Source organism: Dermacentor andersoni, chromosome 11 (genome assembly GCF_023375885.2).
Source record: "Dermacentor andersoni chromosome 11, qqDerAnde1_hic_scaffold, whole genome shotgun sequence".
Lineage (NCBI taxonomy): Eukaryota > Metazoa > Arthropoda > Arachnida > Ixodida > Ixodidae > Dermacentor > Dermacentor andersoni.
Genome location: NC_092824.1, coordinates 18,095,034 through 18,119,282, shown reverse-complemented (window position 1 = coordinate 18,119,282; position 24,249 = coordinate 18,095,034). Strand labels below are relative to the sequence as shown.

The window sequence follows — 24,249 nt, the reverse complement described above, 5'->3', positions numbered from 1 at the left end:
CTGGTAACTCGGTTTTAATTCCTCCGTCAGTTATTGTGTTCTCGTCGGCCCGTCTTCTCATCCTCGGCTTCAACATCGCCATAGGGCGATATACAGGTAACATTGGCGATTATTCTCCAAGTAAGCGGATCCCTTTCTGAACCCGCTTGTTTATCTCTGAAAGTCGCTGGCGCGGCGCTTCTTCCCGTTCCTCTGCCTGCGGTCGTGGCGGCCTCCCGTCGACGCCGAGCGTCGAATTGTTTTTCCGACTATCTGTTCCATCTGTGCCGCAGTCGTCGCGGCAACGTGATTGGCCGCCACTTCGTCGACCCGCAAGGGTAGCCAACCTCTGGCGTGACGTCAGCGCCTCTCCGTCCAACTAGCGACGTCTGGGTACACGAGGGCTTCTCTCTCTCTCCCCCGGTGATCTATTTTCTGCCCGCTCGCTGCGCCTCCATGCGCGCCCTCTCCTCGTCCTCCTCGCTATTCTGCGAGTGGAGAAGTCCTGCCTCCAACCTCGGAACCTGGGCGAAAGTGGCAAAGAAAGCTATTCGCTAAAACTGTCCGCAACCGCATCGCCTGCGCTGCCGACAAACCACGCCCTATGGCGAATCCGATTATAGTATAGAAGGGAGCGCGTTTCTGTTCTGCTTAATCAGCGCGTAAATCACGAACCTGCGCACTATCTGTTCACCCCATAGGTGCCTCTAAAGCATATTTCACCGCTTGATGTTCAGTGGTTTCATAATAGACGTAGAAGTACACACCTACGCTGTTACAGCACCTTAGGTGTCGCTATATACTAACACAGCCGAACAAGCGCCTAAAACAAAACATGCATGTTACCGTCGCGGGGATTCGAACGCACGCGCGAGCTGTGTGCTTGGACGTTGTTTTGTACCGAGCGATGAACGAGAAAAATGCCACTGTTTTGCACAGCTTCCCGCGACTTATTACTCTGACCGCAAAACAACCTCACCAGTCGCCTTGATGAAACGTATATGGGAAGGAAATAAAATAGACCCTTCGAGTTTTTCAGAACCAAAAAGGAAAAGAAAAATCAAAAGAAAAAAAAGGACCCAACAAAGACTGAAGTATCGTAATGCTGTCGCGAGAAAAAGCTGCGAACGCAAGTTCGTGCATGACAAAACAACGCCAGAACGGACGAGGTACCCAGAAAGGTATATGGGCAGATCCAGCGTGTATACAGCGAACTTTTTTCTCTACGCCAGTATGCATTGTCAAGTATGAAGGTTAATCGCCGGCTAACCCATGTTTCTATTCTACTGCGAGCTTAAGGTTCGTTAAATTTAGACATTTAATCTCAAATTACTCAATAATATGAGTCGGGTAGTACGAGAAAGCGTTTGATTCAGTCGAAACCTCAGCAGTCATGGAGGCATTGAGGAATCAGGGTGTAGACAAGCCGTATGTAAAAATACTGAAACATATATATAGCGGCTCCACAGCCACCGTAGTCTTCCATAAAGAAAGCAACAAAATCCCAAATAAAGAAAGGCGTTAGGCAGGGAGATACGATCTCTCCAATGCTATTCACAGCGTGTTTACAGGAGGTATTCAGAGACCTGGATTGGGAAGAATTGGGGATAAAAGTTAATGGAGAATACCTTAGTAACTTGCGATTCGCTGATGATATTGCCTTGCTTAGTAACTCAGGGGACCAATTGCAATGCATGCTCACTGACCTGGAGAGGCAAAGCAGAAGAGTGGGTCTAAAAATTAATCTGCAGAAAACTAAAGTAATGTTTAACAGTCTCGGAAGAGAACAGCAATTTACAGTAGGTAGCGAGGCACTGGAAGTGGTAAGGGAATACATCTACTTAGGCCACGTAGTGACGGCGGATCCGGATCATGAGACGGATATAATCAGAAGAATAAGGATGGGCTGGGGTGCGTTTGGCAGGCATTCTCAGATCATGAACAGCAGGTTGCCATTATCCCTCAAGAGAAAAGTTTATAACAGCTGTGTCTTACCAGTACTCACCTACGGGACAGAAACCTGGAGGCTTACGGAAAGGGTTCTACTTAAATTGAGGACGACGCAACGAACTATGGAAAGAAGAATGATGGGTGTAACGTTAAGGGATAAGAAAAGAGCAGATTGGGTGAGGGAACAAACGCGAGTGAATGACATCTTAGTTGAAATCAAGAAAAAGAAAGGGGCGTGGGCAGGACATGTAATGAGGAGGGAAGATAACCGACGCTCATTAAGGGTTACGGACTGGATTCCAAGGGAAGGGAAGCGTAGCAGGGGGCGGCAGAAAGTTAGGTGGGCGGATGTGATTAAGAAGTTTTCAGGGACGACATGGCCACAATTAGTACATGACCGGGTTTGTTGGAGAAGTATGGGAGATGCCCATGCCCTGCAGTGGGCGTAACCAGGCTGATGATGATGATGAGTACGTCTCGCGAATAACGGGAAGCGGGCTAGAAAGTTTTCGCTTCTTTCGCTGGTCTATCGATCGCGCCCAACTTAATAAAATTAAGACAGCTGCTTACTCAACAGAATTCTCAATAGTTATGGATCAGTATAATCTGTTTAAAATTTATCCCTCCCCTATCTTCTTCTCCTCACTGTCGTAAATATTATTAAAATTGGCCATTGGGGTGCACTGATGGGCCGATCTTGAGCACATACTAATGCAACTAAAAGGACGTGGTAATTGTTTAATTTTTCGTTTATATATGTGCAGGATAATCTAGGACACATTCGCATTGCCGAATCAGGAGTGGGATGAACCTCAAACAGCATTTAGCGCGTGGTAACGTTCGTGCTTGATACCTACAAATACTGTAGTATACATCATAACACTCAAGAAAAAGAAAGAACACTTTTACGCTGGTATATAAGGTATAGCTGGTATAGCAGAAAGATTCGCGTGGATAACCGGTCATTTGAACGGAAAATATTGCACGCAATAGTTTTTATGAAGTAATGGCTACATGTTGTGATAAAGAAATATGTCATGCGGCAAATCATTGCAATCTGCTGTTACATCAATAAATGGGAGCACTCGTGATTATCTCTGCGTGCCAATATTGGTGTTTAACTGTGTGAATCATGATGCTGAGCATTTCTAGAAATCCTGTATAGAAAGCTATAGAATAACTAGAACGCTTTCAGATTAGAACGGCTGCAGACATTGTCGTTTGAAACGGCGGGGAACGGCAATCCGGAATGTCGCGACGCGACAGCGCTGTCCCGACGGTGTGTGTTTGCCGCAGTAGTTGCGATTCGTTGACCGCGGCATTTGCAGCGCCTTCGCCTGTGCGTGACCCGGCAGCAAAGAGCCATTTCTTGAATGGCGTCCAGCTCTACATTTACCTCTGTTTGGCGAGGGGGGGGGGCACATTTATCGAATGTACGCCTTAGCGCTGGAAAGTGTCGCCGCGGTGACGTCTTCCGCCGTGCGAAGTCGCGTCGGGCACTTTCGTCGGCTCGATGTTTCGGTGAGACGTTTTCGAGAACCGATCGACCGGTATTGTACGGACGGTGCGACAAACAATGGAAATGAAATAAAAATATACCGGGAAGAGAGAGATAGACGCGATCTCCTACGCGTCGTCGCGTCGAGATTCGTCTCCGCAGCAGTGAGAGAGGGCCAAATTCCCGATTCGACGAGGAGGGAGACGGGCGCGTCGTCGTTCTTTGCGTCAGCGACGGCGAAACCGCTTCGGCCCGCTCATCTGGCGCGCGTTCGCGGCCGCTCACACGCGCAAAGCTTGCGCAATCGCGCCGCGCAGCAACCCCGGCCCGGGCCGCAGACCCAGGGCTCGACGGACCCACGGGGTACGAGAAAGGGGGAGGCGCGGGGGAAGGGCCGGCGGGAGGGCCGTTGTCCTCTAGAGCGTTGGCACCGCTCAGCCGCTGCCGCAGGATTGCAACAGCCCGCCCCTTTCACTCCTTCTCCCGGCCGTCGATGTCGTTTGAACCATCGGCGCTCCTGCTGCTGGTGCCGCCGCCGCTGCTGCTTCTGCGACGGTGTGCTTCGTTCGTGCGTGCGCGTGCGATAGGAGGAGGACGTTCAGAGAGGAGGAAACCGAGACGGCTGGCCAAGTCGCGCGCTCTCTCTCTCACGCTCGCCGTCGTCGGCGTCGCAGTCGCCCGTGGAAACTGCCTCCGCGAAGGTCGTGACCCCAGACGGAGGACGCCCCCGGTCTCCCCCTTTCCCGTCTTCTCGGGGGAGAGGGGGAGTGGAGCGATGGGGATTTAGGGGTTGGTGGAGAGGAGGAGAGCTGCGGAGGCGCCTTTGCTCCCGCCGTTCCCCACGCGCTCTCCGTACAAGGCCCCCGTCGCGACGGCGGCGCGCGAGACTCAGACTGAAATATCGATCGGCCGCTTGGCTGGCTGTCGGGGCGCCCCGGGGCAGCCGGTGCGGGCCCGCCCGCTTTCTTCTTTGTTTTCTCTCCTCGAATGTTCGAACTGTGTTCCGCGCGGGTTCGAGCCTGCGCTTCGGATGCCCAATTTTGACCCGGCTGCGGCGCTGCTTAGCAGCTGTGCATGCGTTTCTGCCGGTGGGCGCAAGGCGGTCGCCGGTTCGATCCTCCGCCGCAACTGGCCGCATTCCCACGCATGCGTAGGAGCTTGAAAAGAGCCCATACACCGAGGAGACGTTTGCAACTTGTCACATTTTTCTTTTTTCCGTTGAGCGAATATCCGATCCCATCCAAACTTTAGCAGAGATACCGGGAAGTGTGAGAGCGCCCTCAATAATTTACTGGTATATGATAGCTGCTACGAGTCAGTTTCCGTTTACGACGCCACGACGCAGTGGCCGGCTCCTCGCTGGAAGAAACGCGCGAAACTCTGCCGCGGATAGATAGCTCAGTGGCTTCGCGTTGCGCTGCTGAGCGCCAGGCCGCGGGTTCGACCACGGCGGCATAGCCGCATTCTGATGGGTGCGGAGTGCAAAAAGAAAAAAAGAAGATGCTCGTCTACCGTACATTGCGTGCATGTTTAAAGAACTCCGGTTGGTCGTCAGTTAGATCGCAAGGCCTTGTAGTAAGACTTTGTGGTCGTCCGAGAGCATTCCAGCCGGGATTTCCTGCTGTAAGGGTTCCTGGAAAGACATTCCCATCGACTACGTCGGAATATTGCGACGCTTCCGACCGGAAGGAAGAGCATACCCACCACCACATCCAAAAATTAAGTGAGGTAGAAGCCACCACCTTCCTCAGACTACAAACGAATACTTCTAGTGTCCATGGAATTATCGTGTATCGGACGCACCCGACACAGTTCTCGTACATACGCCGATTGTGTGACGTGGACCGGACACCCTTCAGCACACAATGTTGCTGTGCTCGCACCGCGAATAAAACACTCAAGATCAAGCTTCAGGATGTGTGGGAGCCGTCGAAGAAACGTGGGAGGCAATGTTAACGGCTCCGAGCTAGCCTGGCGGATCAGCCAAGTGTGTTCTATAGACCGGGCATGGGCCGCGGCACTATATAGCCAACGGCCTACACTCGAACTGAGAGAGCCGCCCGCCTGTAGGGCGAAGAACGAATTGACACTCTCTCTGTGTTTCGCACAATAAACGTTTATGCTTCCTCCCTCAAAGAAACGCGCTCGGCGGTCCCGTTAATTTTTTTTATAAGCGACGCGTCCGCAACTCTTCCAATGCTGCTTCATGATGTCGCAATAACGCCGATTGCAGCCAGGTCTGACATTTACTATAGACCAGTTCTTGGTATCAAAATGAAGAGATATCGGTGTTTTTCAACATTCGTATCTGTACTCGCTAAACGTCGTCTCTAATAGGTGCGAGAGGCGTGTGGTGTAACTTGTACGAATCGAAAATGTGTGTCTTCTCGAAGACGAGAAACTTGCGCTATGGTTCGTATTTCCGTGTGCACTCAGAAACCGCAAGTGGCCTGAATGGCAATTCGGATCCGCAACTGCGGTCGTCCCTCGCAGCCGTTTCTCGCGAGGAGTGCTTTATTTGCCTCTATACTATATGTATATACTCGCTGAAACGCACGCCCGCATCTGAAAGGACACCTATATACAGAGAAAGCTACACAAGCCCGTGCATGTCATGTTCAGTGTTCGTGTATACCTTACTTCGTGTGTTTTTCTTTTAGCGCCAAAGACGTCTTTCAGTTTGTTTTATTCGCCCTGCTATAGTAGCGCCACAGTCTCTCTCTTCTCCGTTTACTTCTTTTTGCTTGTCGGCATTTTAATTATTGCTTTTCGATCACACGACCGGGCCTGAGGCTTCGCTGTCCGAAGGATGTCTTGGGTGCGTCTTTTTCCAGGCCTCTGATAATTGGGAAAAAAAGAAAGAGTGCCCGATCCATTACAGCCAGGAGCCTGCATCCGATCGACCCAGTCAATTAGTCGAGGCATCTGCGTTGTTTTCGGAGGTTCTCTCCTTTGTTTCGCCCCTTTTACGAATGCTCTCTTTTTTGTATGCGCCGTTTTCGTGGACCGGCGCGGTCGCTTGTTCGTATATACATGGACGGGGCAGCGGCACGGTTGCAAGCGTGTTGAAAACGTTCTCGCGCGTCCGTAAGGCTCGGAGGAGAGGTCTTGCGTAGCCGATGCTTTCGTTTCCTTGTTACGTCGTGCCTCGTGGAATGCACTGTAAAATAATTTACACCCCTAAGGGTTTTTTTGAGTGTCTATAACTAACCCCCTAGCACCCTAGAAAAAGCTGGGTTTTATAGGCAATTACACCCTTATGATGGTTATTCTATATTCCAATAACACCCTATCCCTTGAGGGTGTTTTGAAGAACATATTACCCTTCGACCCATGGGGTGTAAGGGTGTGATCAGGAATATATTACCCCTTCACCTATCGGGTGTAATAAGCAATATAATAGCCCTTGCTATAAGGGCGTTGAAGTATGGCATGTTGAAGCGGGTACACATGCACTTCATTGTATGTTTCGTAAGTCTACAGTCACGCTAGCACACAAAAATGTTATGTACGGTGTGCATACAATACGTAATGTGTTTCCAATTGCATGGCATAGCAACTTTGAGAGAAAACACATAATCACGTGTGAGTGTTCTGCGTGAAATGCTCCCATTTACCACAGATACAGGAAGAGTGACTGCATGGAGGGTCATTTATTCTAGCCACCTGTACAATATTTATAGCTTGCACTATGCCTTGTATGTGGTGACAAGTCTTGTGGTCATTCTACACTGAAGAACAGTCTTATTCAAACCAATGTTCCAGGGCACAGGCGAGGCTGGTGATGCCTTTGTGTAGCTCCATTCCAATGTCCTATGGCGAGCCATCATAGATGAAGTCATTTCTTCACTGATCGCTGTAGCCATCTGCTTGTTTTCTACCTGCAAAATGATTTGTTGCAATTTATAGTCAGGAAAAGTACACGAAACATGACAAGCAGCGCTTCCCTGCATCATTCACTTTAATATTTCAAGATCACATGAAAACCAGGATAATGAAAACAAGCACAGATAGTGCTTACTTCCAAGAAATCGTTATTTCGAAAGAATAAGGCATTTATTCTGCCACATCATGAATGTAGGAGAGACAGGCTACACAATTATGAGGGCAATTCAGAAATTATTGCCTCCGAGCCCACTACTATGCCAATATTACTGCAAACATTTTGAACTCTTTATCATTGATGCACTTATGTTTATGCTATCGAATGTCGCCTCACCTTCTCGTTCCAGAGTAATCGAGCAATTCATGGCATCGAGTGGTGACGTCCAGTTGAAACAGCAGGCTGTAATTGAATTTCTGACTGTGGAAGGTTGTGGCGCATATCAACATTCATCGCCATCTGACTGCAGTTTACGGGGATGCCTGTGTTGACGTCAGCACTGTGCAGAGGTGGGCAAGGACTGTGAAAGACCAAAATCCTGCCGCATCAAATCTCCAGAATCAGCACCGAAATGGATGGCCCACAATGGCTTCTGATGTGGGTCATGAACATCAGGCAGATAAGTTGACTCGGGGCAATCGCAGGATCAAGCAACACCAGATTGCAACAACACTCGCCATTTCCATTGGCTCAGTGAACCACATCATTAAAGACCTGCGTTACAAGAAGGCTTGCGCTTGTTGGGTGCCACGGCAACTGACGACTGAAATGAAAAAGTTTAAGCACAGCCAACAAGTTCAAATCTTCTTGTAACCCAGGAGGTTCTTAATTATGTAGTTCGCTGAACCAATGGAAATGGCGAGTGTTGTTGCAATCTGGTGTTGCTTGATCTTGCGATTGACTCGATTCAACTCGTCTGCCAGATGATGATCCTCATCAGAAACCGTTGTGGGCTGTCCAGTTCGGTGCTGATCCTGGATGTTTGATGCGGCTGGATTTTGATGTTTCACAGTCCTTGCCCACCTCCGCACAATGCTGACTTCAACACAGGCATCCCCGTAAACTGCTTTCAGACGGCAATGAATGTTGAAGGGCGTAGAACCTTCCGCAGTGAGAAATTCAATTACAACCCGCTGTTTCAAACGGACATCACCACTGGATATCATGCACTGATCGATTACTTTGGAACGCGAATAGATAGGAAGATGGGGCAAGTGACATTGTATAGCTTAAACATCAGTGCATTAATGATAAAGAGCCAAAATATTTGCAGTACTACAGTTTGCAGTAGCGTGTTTGGAGGCATTACTTCCTTAACCGCCCTCAAGATACAGCAATAACACTGGGCAGTTTGTTTTCGTGTGTGACATCTGACCCAAAACTACCATTTAGAATGTGCACAAATAAAGGTGCTCACGTTGAGCCCAATAAATTGCTTACAAATATATAAATCCTTTCTTATGCAATAAGTTTACAATGAGAAGCCACATCATCTCACTGCAACTTTTCGCTACAAGCAAGTTATATTGAAAATAAGGTGCAGCCATATGCTTTGCTATGCATTGCAGGGTAACCATCAAGAGGTACTTTGACATTAATGCCTTGTTCCCAAAACCAATAGCTTAAATGCCAACCATTATTTCACAGGAGGTGGTGGCCACAAGGCAAAAACAAATTCGCAAAGTTTACGTGCCAAAACACTGACCTTACACTCATCGATTAATATAACACAAGGCATTGTTGTTTTGCCTGCCTCCTCAGGAATATACATTGTTAATAGGAGTAGAAATCAGCATTTTCACAGAAGCTTGCTCCTTTAACAAGAGGCACAAACAATGCTGTTCTTCAGATTTCCCAGGCACACAATGCAAGCATCACTATACTAAGCATCACTAAGCTGACCTTTATTTTTTTCTTAATCTCTGACCTACACAGTGGCTGCTAACAGCCCCTCTGTCAGAACTATTCGGCATCTCTGCTACAAAGAAGCCTTGCCTACACCTTCTGACATCATCATAGCCATCTCCACTAAGCAAGCACATAATCCTGCTGGTATTTTTATTGCAGAGGTTTTTCACTAATGATCTTCCAAGCAAGAACACTTTAGCATCTCATCATTTAGATGCTTTTAACTGGAACAACAGTGAATCCAAACTTAACAGAACTTTAGCTATTTTAATCAAAGCACAGTGAAAGCCTTTCATGTATCAAGTTTGTCATCTGCTTTCACTTGATCTTGCTGGTTATGAGTTACACTGAGATCAAACATTCTAATGGCCAACATCTTTCATCTGTGAAGCGCAGAAAACATTAGTGCACTTGTCAGTGTTGTTACGGCATTCTTAAATGTGATGATTAGGCTGCTGGCTGTTTAGCACTGTAGTAGCATTGTACAGGGTGATCATTTTTAAGTTTTATGGAATTTTACAAAATGTCCTGTGGCAGATGGCATAATTCTTGTCCTTGAGCTAGATTATTTGAAGAGGTGGACATTACTAGCATGAGAAACCGAAACACATGTTCAACTAAACAAAAAAAAATCACTAACTTTGTAACTAATTATTTTACTGCACATATTGCAATTTATGAATTGTAGCTAATGAGCTTGGAAGACATATGCAGTTGAACTTCCAGGCTGACACCAGTTTAGGAATATATTCCTGATAAAGACCAATACACAAGGGTGTTCCAGTTACTTTTGTGCATCAGTGCATTTTTACGGCAAGTTTGATGGTGCATATCTCCAAACTGCCGTCATTCTGGAAATCAATTCCAAGTGGATACACCTTGTAATCTCACTGGCTATGATTCGTAAATTACAACATGTGCCTCATATATGTGGTGGCACTGGCAAACACTCCCAGGGTTCTACAAGGAAACATAAATACCTAAGAAAGTGGATGGGTAAACGGCGCCCACGGTAGCTCAATTGGTAAAGCGTCGCATGCGTAATGCGAAGACGTGGGTTCGTTCCCCAACTGCGGCACATTGTTTTTTCATCCACTTTCCTTTCCATCAATTTATCATTTCGTTATTTCATTTATTAATCAGAAGTAATTTACCCTAACTTGTCCTTGGTGTCAGTGTTTGCTGGCTTCTTAGGATGTGATTAATAAACATCGGGTTCCTCGGTTAAGCCCCTTTATTTTCGTTTATATGAGCCATAAAGTAATTCATTCGAAAGATAATGAATACATTTTTGTTAATTAGTTTAATGTTTCGATTTCCCAGGCAAGATATATCTGCCTGTTGGCATATTCCTGCTCAAGGACTAGAATTATGCTATATGCAACAGGGCTATATTTAAAAATTTCACAAAACTGAAAATCATCACCCTATATAAAGACAGTGTGAATTTAAAAACAAGCTTCAGTGAACCTTATTGAATCAGCAAATGGCCAGTGTAACTAGCCTGATCATCCTGGAAATCTTTTGTAGCTTATAAGCATAGTTTTTAAATTCCATATATAGGAGTGCAAATTTTTCTTGAAATCAGCTTTTTCTTTTTAACAGCTAACATCCCTGCCAGTTTGCTCAAACATAATGTTGCATGACTTCAACAGTACTGCACAATCATACCTTTTTCTGCTCAGTGTCTAGTGATGTGTCTTTAGCAGCTGAGATAATTAATGCCCATGCAGATAAACATTAGAAAACAGTGCGATAACTGCCAAGAAAATGCGATCATGCGTTTTGTTTACAAAAGAGCATGTGCTCAACCTTCTGCCAGGTTTGTTCTCCATGTCAGGCTAGTACGGAACTTGCACAAGAAGCACCTTTTGCATTTTGCATCCATGAAGATATTTTATATGGTTATGGTGGTGTCGAAACATGACATCAACCATAAGACTTTAAACTATTTTATGAAACAGTTATTTGTACAAAGATAGGAAAGGCGCCAATTTTGAATTTATCACATTTGGTTTAGAGTACCATAGTATAAATGGCTCAACTGGCACAGGTACGCAAACGGGCTAGTTGGTATTGGTCGATGACGTTAGACAATGTGGTCTCGACAAAGGATGGAGAAAGAGGCGATAGCATTTGTTCCATTTCTCGCCCCTTTTGACGTCCTTTGTACAAGTCTGCACTGTCGAACATCATGGATCAACTAGTACAGCCTGAAAAAAATATGTCATGAAAGAAAACTTGGCTTTCGACTTCGACAATTCTGCCTGTTAGGTATTATGGTTTCTTTAGAACTTATTTGTTTGTACAAAGTCAGACCCATCAAGTAAAGCTTACTGAGAAAGAAATGAACAACATCAACACCACTCAAGGCACATGCATCAAAGGAGTCAGAGCATCATATACATTACCTTTAAGTGCAAGAGTATTCTTTTTCTTAAGCAAACTTCATTTCTAGTATCTTAAAAGCCTATATATTTACTTGCCACAGTTATGGGAAAATCACAACATGGAAAAATATGTGTTGATGCAATTTCAACTGTTATGTACAACAACAAAAGGTAAAGCACAGGTAGTCTCACTGCTCCTCTGTCTAAATGACATTCAGTTTCATTTGTCGTGTCCACTCCTATCCTGATGGCAGTAGAAACAGGAAGACAGCAGCGTGGTTCAGAAACTAGACGAAGGAGCTGATATCCTAGCTGACATAAAGAGTAAACAAGGGAGCTAGCTGGTCAGGCCATGTAGTGCAGGCTTGAGACATCATTAACTAGCGCGAAAAAGACAACGGACGACAGCTAGAAGCACACAGGACAGAACTCTAGGCTTCAACTGAAATTTTGGCTACACAGAAACATAGGATTCAGGGGATGCGACTATGACGCATGGAAGCAACATTCATCCTTCCTTTTCCCGGCCTGACACAGGAGGTATCGGAGCAAATCGATGGACAGGTTCATTTTGAGATACGAACATTCTTTTTTGGCAAGAGCCAAGGAAGGGTTGCTTACACACCTATCACCCGCTTTTTGATGCAAAGTGCTTCGAATATTTTCATGTCGACCTGCCTCTAGAGCCGCCTGGGCATATGAGTGCTGTGAAACTTCTCAGTGCATGAGCACCTACAGCAATGATTGGCCGGATGGCCACCAGCCACTGACAACTGCCTTATCTTTGTTCCCCCAAGTGGTCGTTTAAACACCGACCTGTTTGGCTTGAGGAAACACAGGGCAGCCTTAATGGCTGGTGGCCACATGGCCAATCATCGCCATACGTGCTCATGCACCGAGCAGTTTCAAAGCAATCGTGTGCTCAGGCAGCTCCAGAATCAGGTACATAGGGAAATATACAAACCACTTTGCATCAAAAAAGTGGGGAATAGGTGTGTAAGCACCCGTCTCTGGCTCTTACCAAGAAAGTTCGTAAGTGAAATTAACCTGTTCATCAATTTGTTCCGATAGCTCCTATGTTGTTTCTGTCTGTCGAAATTCTGTGTAGCAAAAATTTCAGTTAAAGTCTAGAGTTCTGTCTTATGCACTTCTTGATGTTGTCTTTGTCACGCTAGTTATTGATGTCTCAAGTCTGCAATGAGCACCAACTAGCCCAAGTGCCTTCTTCAACCATGTAATGCATAGGGCAGATAACCGGTGGCACATTCAAGTTACAGAATGGATGCCAAGGGAAGAGAAGGGTAGTGAAGGATGGTAGAGAAGTAGACTATCATGAAGTCAGAAAATTTCCAGGCTTCACTTTGAATCAGCTAGCGCAAGACAGAGGTAATTGGAGCTAACTGGGAGAGGTATTCGTCCTCTGGTGGGAAAAAATATGCCGGCAAATTGTGATGAAAAAAGTATACCTGTCGGCTCAGACGTCTTCACTGTCTTTTCAGCAACGTGTAGGCCCAAGACAGCCAGTCGGTTCCCATGCAATTGCTTCATGCTGACTGTAACTGCATGGGCACAAGAAAACAAACCACCATTAATGCCACCCGAGATTGACCACTGAATAAAAGAACCTCTCAAAACTGCAAATACAATTAAGCATTTACCAGCTTAATACATACATATATAAAGGCCAAGAATAGTTACAATAACCATACGCTTTATAACTAGACATTAAAATAAGGTAGTGAAACGTACAATAACCGTGGGACGTTCAGTGCAATTCATTTCAAAATACTGTTGACCACTGACATGACGCCTTAGGCAGGGTTCAGTCACACAACAAGAAAACATAAATAGTAGTAGTAATAAGCATGCCTGCGTGAAACCAAGACAAGAGTTCAAGGACGAGAAAAAAATTGGCTTCCTCAGAGCACTTATTTATACAAAAAGATAAATTTATAAACAAATAGCGCAACCACGCGTTCATCTGCAACAGCACGAGAGCTTCTAGAACAAACGAACCCAACTTAAAACGAAGGATAAGTACATAGCCGGGATGGTCGTGGTTCTTTTGTTTTGCATTAGTTCTAGTCATGAAAGCACAAGCATTGCATTGCAAGCTACCTGCGCCATTACCTATCACGTGACCTCCGACAAAAAACAAAAAATAATACAATTGAGTACAAGTACATAAGCGACATTTAATACGGTTGTCACACTCCACACTTTTGGTCGCGATCGATCCTGACTGGAATCGAATTTCTGGGCGCGTTTGGCTTCGTTGCACAATCTGCGGACGGGAGCCAATCGCGGTCGAAAAGTTCCATCCAGAGCGGGCTTGATCGTGATCGAAAGTGGCCCTGTGACACCGGTATAAGTCTGCGCCCATCTTTGGTAACAGAATGAACCGATTAGTCAAACCATAGTATTATTTACCTGCCTGCGCCGAATACTGACGCGTGGCAGTGCTTAATTCTCTACAACTCTAGTTGAGGTCACGTGAACAATGAAACATTTGATTTTTTTTTCTTTTTCACATTCGGTGCCCGTAGGCTACGCCTGGAGTACAGATACTACACTCGCATACAACACACCCTGTGCTGTCCTTTAAAGAAATTACGCGAAAATTACAACCACAATGACGCACCATAAAAACGCGATGCTGAACGTGACTACGTACGTACGTACCCTTTATATGAGCAGTCCATGCGCCTTGCAAAAGGCCCTCCGTTTGAAGGCGGAGCGCTGTCACGATGTGTACTCTGGGCACGCCGTTTCGTTTACGTAGTGGATGGACCATGTTGACGATGCATTCCGCCGAAAAACAAAACGTCCACTTCATCACTCTTCAGGCCGAATGGAAGATGTTTTCTCCTTCGCCACGAATGACGGCCGTCGTAGGCATAGTAAACACACTGTCACAAAGAAACACCGATGTCGTAGGCCGCTGCTGCCTTTCTTTCTCACGCATAATCGCGTCGCCATCACTCCGGACGCTCACTTCGCGTCGATGAGCGCAAAAGTACACGAAAACAACGAGGTGGTACAACCTAAACGCAGCAAAAGACAATCTAATTACTCACAACTTCAAGAATGTCACGGAGAACACACCATAACACACATGCACCCGGCGGCCCGCCGCGAGACGCAGGAAATGACGTAGCGGCGATAGAGGCGACACCCGTCGGGGGAAGTTATTTCAATTTCGGTTTCGTTTTCAAGGCATAAATACAAATATTTTTTTAAACTACATGTGTATATTACTTTCCAAGCTATTTATTTTACGCTACCTCTAAGCCATTTTCTGTGTTTACGGGTAGCTTCAGTAGAAATTTATTCGCAGAAACATTGGCTGATTTTAAATCAAATGGAGTGGCAAACGTGGGCTGGTAACTGCGTGAAAGTGAATTCATTTTCTCTCTCTCTCTCTCTCTCTCTCTCTCTCTATATATATATATATATATATATATATATATATATATATATATATATATATATATATATATATATATATGTATAAATATATTGCTTGGACGTTCATTTGTAAAGAGACGTGGTCCTTCCTGGTTGTATAATATGCAGAGGTATTTGCGAGTCTGCCTTTTTATTTATGCACAAAGAAAGAGAGAGAGAGAGACAAAAAAAAGCTTTAATAGGCATTTTTAAGAAGTTCACAATGCTCATATTTCTTAACTGGTGTGCTCACGCAAATTCTAAATAGCTTGGGCGAACGACAGATGTAGAAGTACTTGCTTAATAGCTTTATAAACGTATAGGCGATACCACGAAATTTCATATGTGCAGCATCACACGAAAACCTCAAGTTTGCAAGTACGAAAAGTCTTTATTTGCGTGGTGTCATGAATGTGCAACCGAAGCGAATCCAGTTCTCGTTTTTTTTTTTTTTTTTTTTTTAAGAGCGGGTGAGCGAGTGGGGCCGATGACCGCTCAAACGAAAGAACAAATATAACAACGGGAGACGGGCGAGTCTCGCGCAGGTCTGCATATGTCAAGACATCGCGAACGTAATTGGCAGGTGGGCAACTGCGCGCACACTTGAAAAATGCCTCGCCACTGTTCCGTGAACAAAGATGGGTCTGCAAATGCCCCGCCAATTTCTGGAATCTCGTTATATCTACAATGATTGGCTTAATGTCCTATTCATGCATGCAATAATACTGTCTCCAATTTGGGAGGGGAAATATTTGAGTAAATAGCGCTGTTAGTCGGTGTTGTAAATACTGTATGCATCGCAAGTTGTACGTTGGTTCTCTATACTTTCTCATATTATTCTCCCTTTCTTTTTGAGCAACTACAAACTTAATAGTTTTTTTTTTTGTATAGCCAGCTTCGTAAATTGACGCAGACGCGATGCCATGAGCGTTTTGCACGGCTCTTCCTGCAGATGCTGCTTGAGCAAAGCATTGTGGTGGGTGAGAAGGCTCAAGTTTGCAAACGAACCTACCTTGTTTATAAACGTGAGAGAAGTAGAACGAATTGAGGTTATTGATTCGGCGAAAAAAGGTCAGGTGGGGTCAAAGCTTCCCGAATTGGCGTATCTTTTTTCAGCGTATGGTACGTCGCGCCCTTTTCTGCCTGTTTTGTCGTGCTTGAAAGAAACCTAGACGACCGCACTGCATTGGAACAATTGTGGCGCGTCCAGCTGCATGCTGTCACGTGGCCTATTCATTTTGCTGGATTCCTGGCGTCCCAAAAGCAAGACCTGCACTAGTTGTGCCTTACTGAAAACATTTTGAACATTTTTCTTTTGGTTAAATATTCAATACTAGAAAAAGTAGCAACAGCAACAGGTTTTTCGCAGGACATATTTAAAATAGTTCATCAAAACAGACAGTGAAACGGTGGGGGACTCTCTTCAGGAGTTTTGTCGGCATTGAAAGCCCGACATGTCTCGGTGGGAAGGAAATGGGGTAGGGGAGGGCCCACTTCTGGATCCGCCACTGGTTTGTAATGCCGGGGGACACGCTGTCTCTTCGTACAACTGTATGTTTGTGAATGTAATAAAAATAAACAAAAACTCCCTTGCACCCACCCCCAATATTCTTAGTCAGTGCACCCTTTCGGTGGGTAAAAGGGTGTTATGGCATCTAGAACTACCCTATGCTTCGCAAAAAGTCATGGTGATGGGATGTTTCTTGAATGAAAACACCCTTCAAGGGTGTTATGACACGCAATTATCACCATCAAGGGTGTAAATTATTTTACTGTGTGGTGCCGCTGCAGTCTCAGTGGACGGCTGCTGTCCGAGCCGATTGTCTGGTCTTGTCTGCGAAACACTGGCGCATATATCCACTGCGGGGATATTGGCCAGGAAGCAGGCGCTTTCCCGTATATCCGACTGGACGCGTCCAGTCGCATTCTTCGTCGTCGTTTTGCAGGCACTCGCACGCTCGCGCGTTTCTGCAGGATACACACGGGCATTTTGTCGCAAATACGTATTTGGCAAGTTATCTGCAGAGCAGTTTCGTTTTCCGAAAAAAAGAAATAACTAGAACGAGCACGGGCTCTGGTGTCTACTGAAGCTGTAAGCATGATCGACATTTCAGAAATCATGACAGTGAGCGTTATTAGTACGTGGATTCGCCTAACTTGGTCCTTATATGACTTCAAACGGGGTTGTTTGAAGTCGACCCAGCTGCGAAAATTTACACACGCTACAATTCGCCGTGATTGTGCACGTGCGCCGCCACATTTGTGCTAGCACATGGGCGTTTAGAACATTTAGATCGTTTGCAGATTTCGAAAGGTACGTAAACCATACCGAATAATAGTAGGCGCAGGTCCTGCGTGCTCGTCTCGTCCTTCCTTCCTTTCCGTGCTTCTGTTTTAGTTCCTTCACTTGCGTGGTATTTTTTTTTCATATATATATATATTACAATGGTGGTTTACGAATGCAGTACAAATGAATGCACCTTATATTTAATGTTGTTTCGGTCAGCCTAGCTCTTAGCGCGAAAATAACCAAGAAAGCTTCAAAGTGATCCTTAATCAGTGTAATCCATGGGTTCGTGTCTCTTTAAATCGTAGCCGCTTGGTATCATTCAGCCAACCAGTCATTCAAAGAAACCGGATAGGAATGTCGCGTCGTCGCCACCCCCCCCCCCCCTTTCCAGGATTGTCAAACGCGTGCGTGAGCCCTGTCCAGCGTATACAGCTTGGCACATACCCCCGTCTCTTTATCGCAATCTCTGTCCGAGATCGCATGCCCCCCCCCCCCCCCCCCCTCCTCCTGCCTCGTGCAGTACACGTCATTGCCCCGAGCGGACCCGAGCGCCGGCAAAATCAATTCCGCCGCTCGTTCGAACGCGGCGACGAGCGATTTACGCGGAATCGCCTCGGCGGAGGGTTTGAGCCCCAGCTGGAGGCGCTCTGATTCCGAGGCGGGTGCATTCGGCTCGCGCTATCCGTCACGCCGTTTCGCACGGGCTTGGACGCGCACGTAAAAAGCGCAGCAGCACGGATAATTGAATTTCTTCCCGACGGTATCGGCGAAGTTTAGACGCGCAGTCCGCGCGCAAAGTTTCGCGCGACGATTGGTTAGAAAACAATATGAAAATCGCAAGCAAGCCGCGCGTGGGCGTCACGTCGGTAACAGTCACGTCACTGGTGACGCCACAGAGCGTCACCCCGATTTTGGCCATTAGGCGTTTCCAGCAAAGCTATAAACTCCGGGACGCGTGTTACTGGACGCCAGTCTGGCGCAAGTATCATTCAGCAATCGCGAGGCCTCAAGGAGTTCGTGACACGACGCTTTGGAAATTGTACATTATTATTATTATTACTATTAATATTATTATTATTGTGTTAAACGAACGTTTAAATTCCACAAAAAATACCGCAGAGCATCCGGGCGCCATAAATAATTTTCTATAGATACCTGTTTCTGCGAACCATTTTCGGTTACGGCGCCCATGACGGCGTCGCATCATTACGTCGTCACACATCGGCTGGCGCCGTCCGTGCGATCCTTCCGGCTCCCACGCGCGACCGCGACCACAAGAGATGCGATCGGCACTCTCAAAGGAGAAGGGAAGAAAGGAGGAGGAGGAGGGGGGGGGGGGAATTCGGAATAGCAAGGCCGTTCTACTTGGCAATATTGTCGCACGATGTCGGCACATTTTGCTCTGTCATGACGTCACCGTTGTGCCGACGACGCCAGTGCTGCACTTTTTGACTGAACTATCAAATTGCAATATCTATGAATGTGTTTCCCAGCCTCCGCGCATCTTGCTAAGTGCCATCCTTTCGCACCCTGAAGGCGTGCGGTATACAGAGTAGAGTTGCTATAGCAACTCTACTCTGTATGTATTTCAAAGGTGTACACACCTTTGAAAAAGTGTGTCAGTACTCCCCTAATTAGAGCAGCAGTACTTTTTTTAAACGTATTTTGAGGGCGTATTTCTCGTGACTTGTGCTATGTATACACACATGACGTCTAGCGAATGGCCCGTCTTTATGGCTATAGGGGCAATTTTGCAATTACGATATGTCGTCCCATAATATCTAGAGTTAACTAGTAAACTTTCCTCACTTAGCTTATAAATTGGTAATTGGCGTATACATTCGTCTACGCTCTGATTTTCGCTCGTTTCTCTCTCTCTTTTGCTCCAAACACACGTGCGTGCGTGTGTTGGTGGCGGGGGGGGGGGGGGATGAGGGCTGCACCTATAAGACAGCACGGATACTGCAGCAAAAAAAGATACAGGCTAGCTTAGGCGCATGATAACCTAGCTTGCTTACATGCGCTGTGAAATGTCAAATGTCTGATATGGTGGAGTGAAATAAGGGAAAGCGACCTGCTCGATATTTAGTAACAGCAGTAAAATAAGCATAGACAGCGACGCGAAGGAAACTGCATAGCGGGAGCGCCTGAAAGGCGCTACCGCTATGCAGTTACCGCAACCGCTATGCAGTGCCGCTATGCTAGGCAGGTTCATTGGGCAAAAGTAAAACTTTTGCCCAATGAACCTGCCTTCGAACAGTCTTTTTCTTTTTTAAACATTCCAATAGGTTGCCAAGAAAAGAAAAAAAAAAGATGTAGAAAGAATTTATCTATTTGACTATTGTTCGTGGGCTTGTTTAGAATCTTGAGGAGAAATAGATATTTTCATTATCGCCATTCTTCGTCCGGGAGTTATTTTTCTCGAGGGAATTATGTTCGCTTTATTCTTCGCAGCCGTAATTTTCCTTCTAGCAAACGCAGACGATATCCGCGATCCCTATATAGTGTTTGAAAAACTTTTCACAATGCATGCTCTATCTATTAGCCAGTGAAATTTCTTTTGTTTTAAAAGCGATGAGCCTTAATCGGCTCGGTCTGTTTAAGGTTTTGTTAGGAAGGCTTTTGTCGAGGCTCGATAGAGGCTGGATATTAAGATGCGATGAGCTCCATTAAGAAAGAGTCGAATTTTCACCTGAAACTGGAAAAAAAAAGTACTCATAATTAATCTCTGCCAACGTATTCTTTTCTCATCTTAATAAACAGTGCTTTTCGTTCTTCTCTTTTATGCAGCTAGAGTAATGTATCTCCTCCTTTGTTTGGTTTTTTTTATCCCTTCTCTGTATTTCACTTGCCTACTTGGCGCATTATAGCTGGCATGGTTGCTGGGCTAAGGAATGAGAGGAAGGAAAATGCTGTAGTTTACTTACGTAGAAAGTACTGGGCACAACCTTGGGTCCTCCATTTGTTTGTCTGCCAGAATTTTTACTTTTATTTTTATTATTTGCAACAAATGTGAAGTTTTGATCCAGGGACGGTGATAGGGTGCGCAACCCCGTAGTCCCATGGGTAGTGGGAGGGGGGGGGGGAAGGGGGGGTCTGCTTTGGATATCTGTATTTGTAGATATTTGGGTTATTTGCGGGGGCCCTTGTGGACCGCGGCAACGCCCTCTCCAATTGGCTCGATATGCAAAAAAATGGCGCAACTTGACACGTCTAAAATTTAATTCCTGGACGTCGTGAGGCTTGCTCTTTCTTATCTGTCTTTTCATTGCCGGTCTCAGCGACGGATATATTTCGATCCTAGTATTTTTATTGCTTTCGATTTCAAGCGCGTCATCGCTTCTTCGGCTGCACTCCCACGCGGTCTGCGCTGGGAGCACGTGTATAGGCGGTCGCAAAAGATTACGGGACACGGGATTTGCGGAAAATCCGAGTTTCCGCGAAGCTGTATATGCAGCCACATATATATCACCGAATGTTTCAATCCGTTGCAGATTTTGCGACCTACGCATTGCCCTGTTGAACTAGAAGCAGCAGAGTGGAAGTAGTGCATGGACATTTGTCTAGCAACCCGTGTCCCGCAAACTTTTGCGGCAGGCTGTACGTGCAGTATTTTCGTGGCCGGAACTCTCACGCCTCCCAGTGCACTTCGCGAATGGCCCTAGCCAATGCTGCCAGATTGTCACGGGTTCTTTGCCTACGTTACGGGCGGAAATTTCCCTTTGTTTCCCTCGTTCAACTGGTAACATTATCAGCCTCTTCTCCCCCCCCCCCCTTATTGCCTATTCAACATCAGCAATAATAAACACCGCCACCATCATGATGGATCACGCTTGAATAGTGTGTGTCAAATTGCGAATATCTACCTTTCTTACACACGAACAAATTTATTCACGAAATGTTCTTGAACAGAAAAAATCGTTTGTTTGATGTTCTGTTTAAAACGAGTCATTTTCAGAGCATCTATTGTCATAATCAATTACTTCAAAGGTCACCTAAAAGGAAATTAATGCACATTCGGCTAAGCAAGCACACAACTGACACGATTGAGTCCCACGTACGCTCATGTGTGGGTGGCAGTCAGAAATAGTTTGAAACCCGCGTACACTGCCTTGTTGAAACGTTTCTTTTCTAAACCTCAGACAGAAAGCGTTGTTGTCAGCTTTTCACGCATTCAAAGCGCAATGTTAATGCAGCAATCAACCCGTAACAAAGCAGCTATACTTCCTGCTCCACATTTAGCACGTTTCAAGGATCATACTTACTGCGAAAATTAAAGATAACACTCAATGTTCGGTTCTCCACACATGGCATGCATGACCTTGCCAGACACGCTGGCTGAAAAAAAAAAGGAAAAAAGAGTATGAAGTTCCGGTAGTGGTCACTTTTCATTGGAGGAAGTAAGTCCTTTAACGAACAATTCTCCAACCAACTTTGCTGGAACTTCAACCTTCCGGCATCTAGTTTTACGTGCGCTGCAAGCTTACAGCAAGGCCGCTTAATCAATCCGAGGGGAGAAAGAGAAAGGGATATAAAGAAGGCAAGTATGTTAACCACTCAAGAGTTGGCTACCCTATATACGCTGGGGAAGTGAGAACGGGAAGAGAGAGAAAGGAAGCCGTGGGAATGTCCGTCTTTGCAACAGTCCTTCTAGCGAGCTACCACAAGTGTAACCTAAGCTGGCCGTGCACAGGATGCTCGTATTTCGAAACTATAGCAAAATAGCGTCTTCGTGAGGATTTAGGTCTGTCGGATTGACTTCAATTCGCTACTCACTAACGAGTTATTAATGCCACGATTGGTGCTCGGCACCTCAAAAGGGGCAAAACAACATTTTCGACCTAACTAAAATATTTGCCACGTCTTACATTGCCAAAAAAGAAATCCGCCTTTTCCCTCGCACCCCTAATATTTCCCACAATATAGAAAATTATCCATGAAAATTATCTAGCAACACTGGCCCTAGCTCTAACATCTCTTTCGTTTACACCGGAACATAGTTCACGTGGGCTGGTGGTGCGTACATTGAGACAACGCGCCACGCCCTGACCAGGGGCGTATTTACAACTGCTAGTATGTACAGCGTGGCGTGGCACTTGCGGAGACGATAGACGTGTGCGCGCATGCGCGAGTAAGAGCGGGTGCGAGAGAAGAAATGTGGGGACTTGCTTCTTGAATATACGACTCTGCCTAGGCACTACGGAGGAGTCCCTTAGCGCGTATCGTATGCGCTTGTCCCTACAGACGTGCCGGCAGAAGTCGCGGTAGTGCTGAACTTAGCTTCGGAAGTTGGCGGCTGGACGTAATTATATTTATTGAATCGTGTTTTTTTACTAATTGAATCAACGTGTCATTATTTCGCATTATTGGCGAAGCCTCCAGGACACCAGCAAGTCGGCTCCCGGACCGGACGGGATTTCGAACAAGCTTTTGAAGAATCAGGGCGATAGGTCAATCAAGTACCTTACCGGAAGGTTAACGCTATGTGGAGAGACGGGGTGGCTTCGGAGCTGTGGAAGACAGCTCTCACGATGCTGATTCGCAAGGCTGGCAAAGTCCAAAGCATTGATAACTTAGGGCCTATTTCGCTCACTTCGTGTGTGGGCAAGGTAGCCGAGCATGCGGTGCTTAATCGGCTTGCAAGGTACCTTGAGGAGAACCAGGTCTACCCCCACACTATGATTGGTTTTCGGGCCAGGCTGTCGACTCAAGTCGCAATGAAGCTCATCAAGCATCAGGTCATTGATGGAGATGGAAGGGGCGTTAAGGCCATCCTAGGGCTGGACCTGGAAAAGGCTTTTGACAACGTTCGGCACTCTTATATTCTTAAGTCTATTTCGGATCTTGGCCTCGGCGCGCGCTTTCATGACTATGTTAGGTCCTTCCTGTCAGACAGGAAGGCTACCTTGAAGGTTGCGGAGCTGGAGTCAAAGACGTTCAATCTTGGAGACAGGGGCACTCCTCAGGGGGCCGTCATCTCGCCCGCATTGTTCAATCTGACCATGGTCGGATTGACCAAGAAGCTCTTGGAGATTGAGGGGATTAGGCACACCATGCATGTATGCAGATGACGTGACCATATGGTGTCCCGGTGGTAGTGAGGGCTATATCGAAAGTGTTCTGCAGGAGGCAGTAGATGTAATTGAGAATTATTTGGACCCGACGGGGTTAAGGTGCTCCCCCTCCAAGTCGGAGCTGTTGCTGTACACTCCCACTAGAAGGGGACCCAAGCCAAGGGGATGGGTCCCCGTGGACCAGCAGAGCATTCAACTTCGTACAAGAAATGGCGATCTCATACCTAGGGTCAATAAGATCAGGGTTCTGGGGATGATTATTGAGTCGAACAGCGCCAACACGCTGACGATGCAGAAGATCATTGCCAAGACAGAAAATGCGGTACGCCTAGTGAAGAGGGTGGTCAACAGGCAGACGGGGTTCAAGGAGGATAGTCTGATTAGACTTATGCACGCATTTGTATTGTGTCACTTTACTTATGTGGCGGCCATGCACAAGTGGAAACCATCGGAGAAGGAGAAGCTTGACACGCAGATTAGGAAGATCACGAAAAAAGTGTTGGGAGTGCCAATGTGCACCAGCACCGACCGACTTCTCCAGCTGGGAATTCATAATACCTTGGATGAGATAGCGAGGCTCAGGAGAGGACGCGGATGGTGCGTCTCTCCACGACTAGCACGGGTCGGCAGATTCTGAGAGAGTTAGGTGTTCCTCATGAGAAGATTTCGCAGCTTCATGTCGGTATTCCCTTGAAGGTCCGTAATCGGTATCAGGTCAAGCCTGTTCCCAGGAACGTGCATCCGGAGCGAAATGCTGGTAGAAGAAAGGCCAGGGGAGCTTGCCTGCTGAGACTCATTCGTGATGAGAATCAGAAGGTTGGCTTCGTCGA

The 24,249-nt window shown here is 46.3% G+C and overlaps 1 protein-coding gene and 1 long non-coding RNA gene across 3 annotated transcripts in view; one reads left to right on the top strand and one right to left on the bottom strand.

Annotated features, from left to right (window-relative positions):
• Pur-alpha (Purine-rich binding protein-alpha) overlaps positions 1–24,249 on the top strand; it is a 291,757-nt gene that overhangs the window by 189,483 nt on the left and 78,025 nt on the right. The gene's annotated exons all lie outside the window — the stretch shown is intronic.
• On the bottom strand, positions 7,062–14,932 carry LOC126517389 (uncharacterized). Its single transcript, XR_007596179.3, has 3 exons — positions 14,291–14,932; positions 13,075–13,167; positions 7,062–7,308 (listed from the first exon to the last, which is right to left on the bottom strand). It is a non-coding gene; the product is annotated as an uncharacterized lncRNA (long non-coding RNA).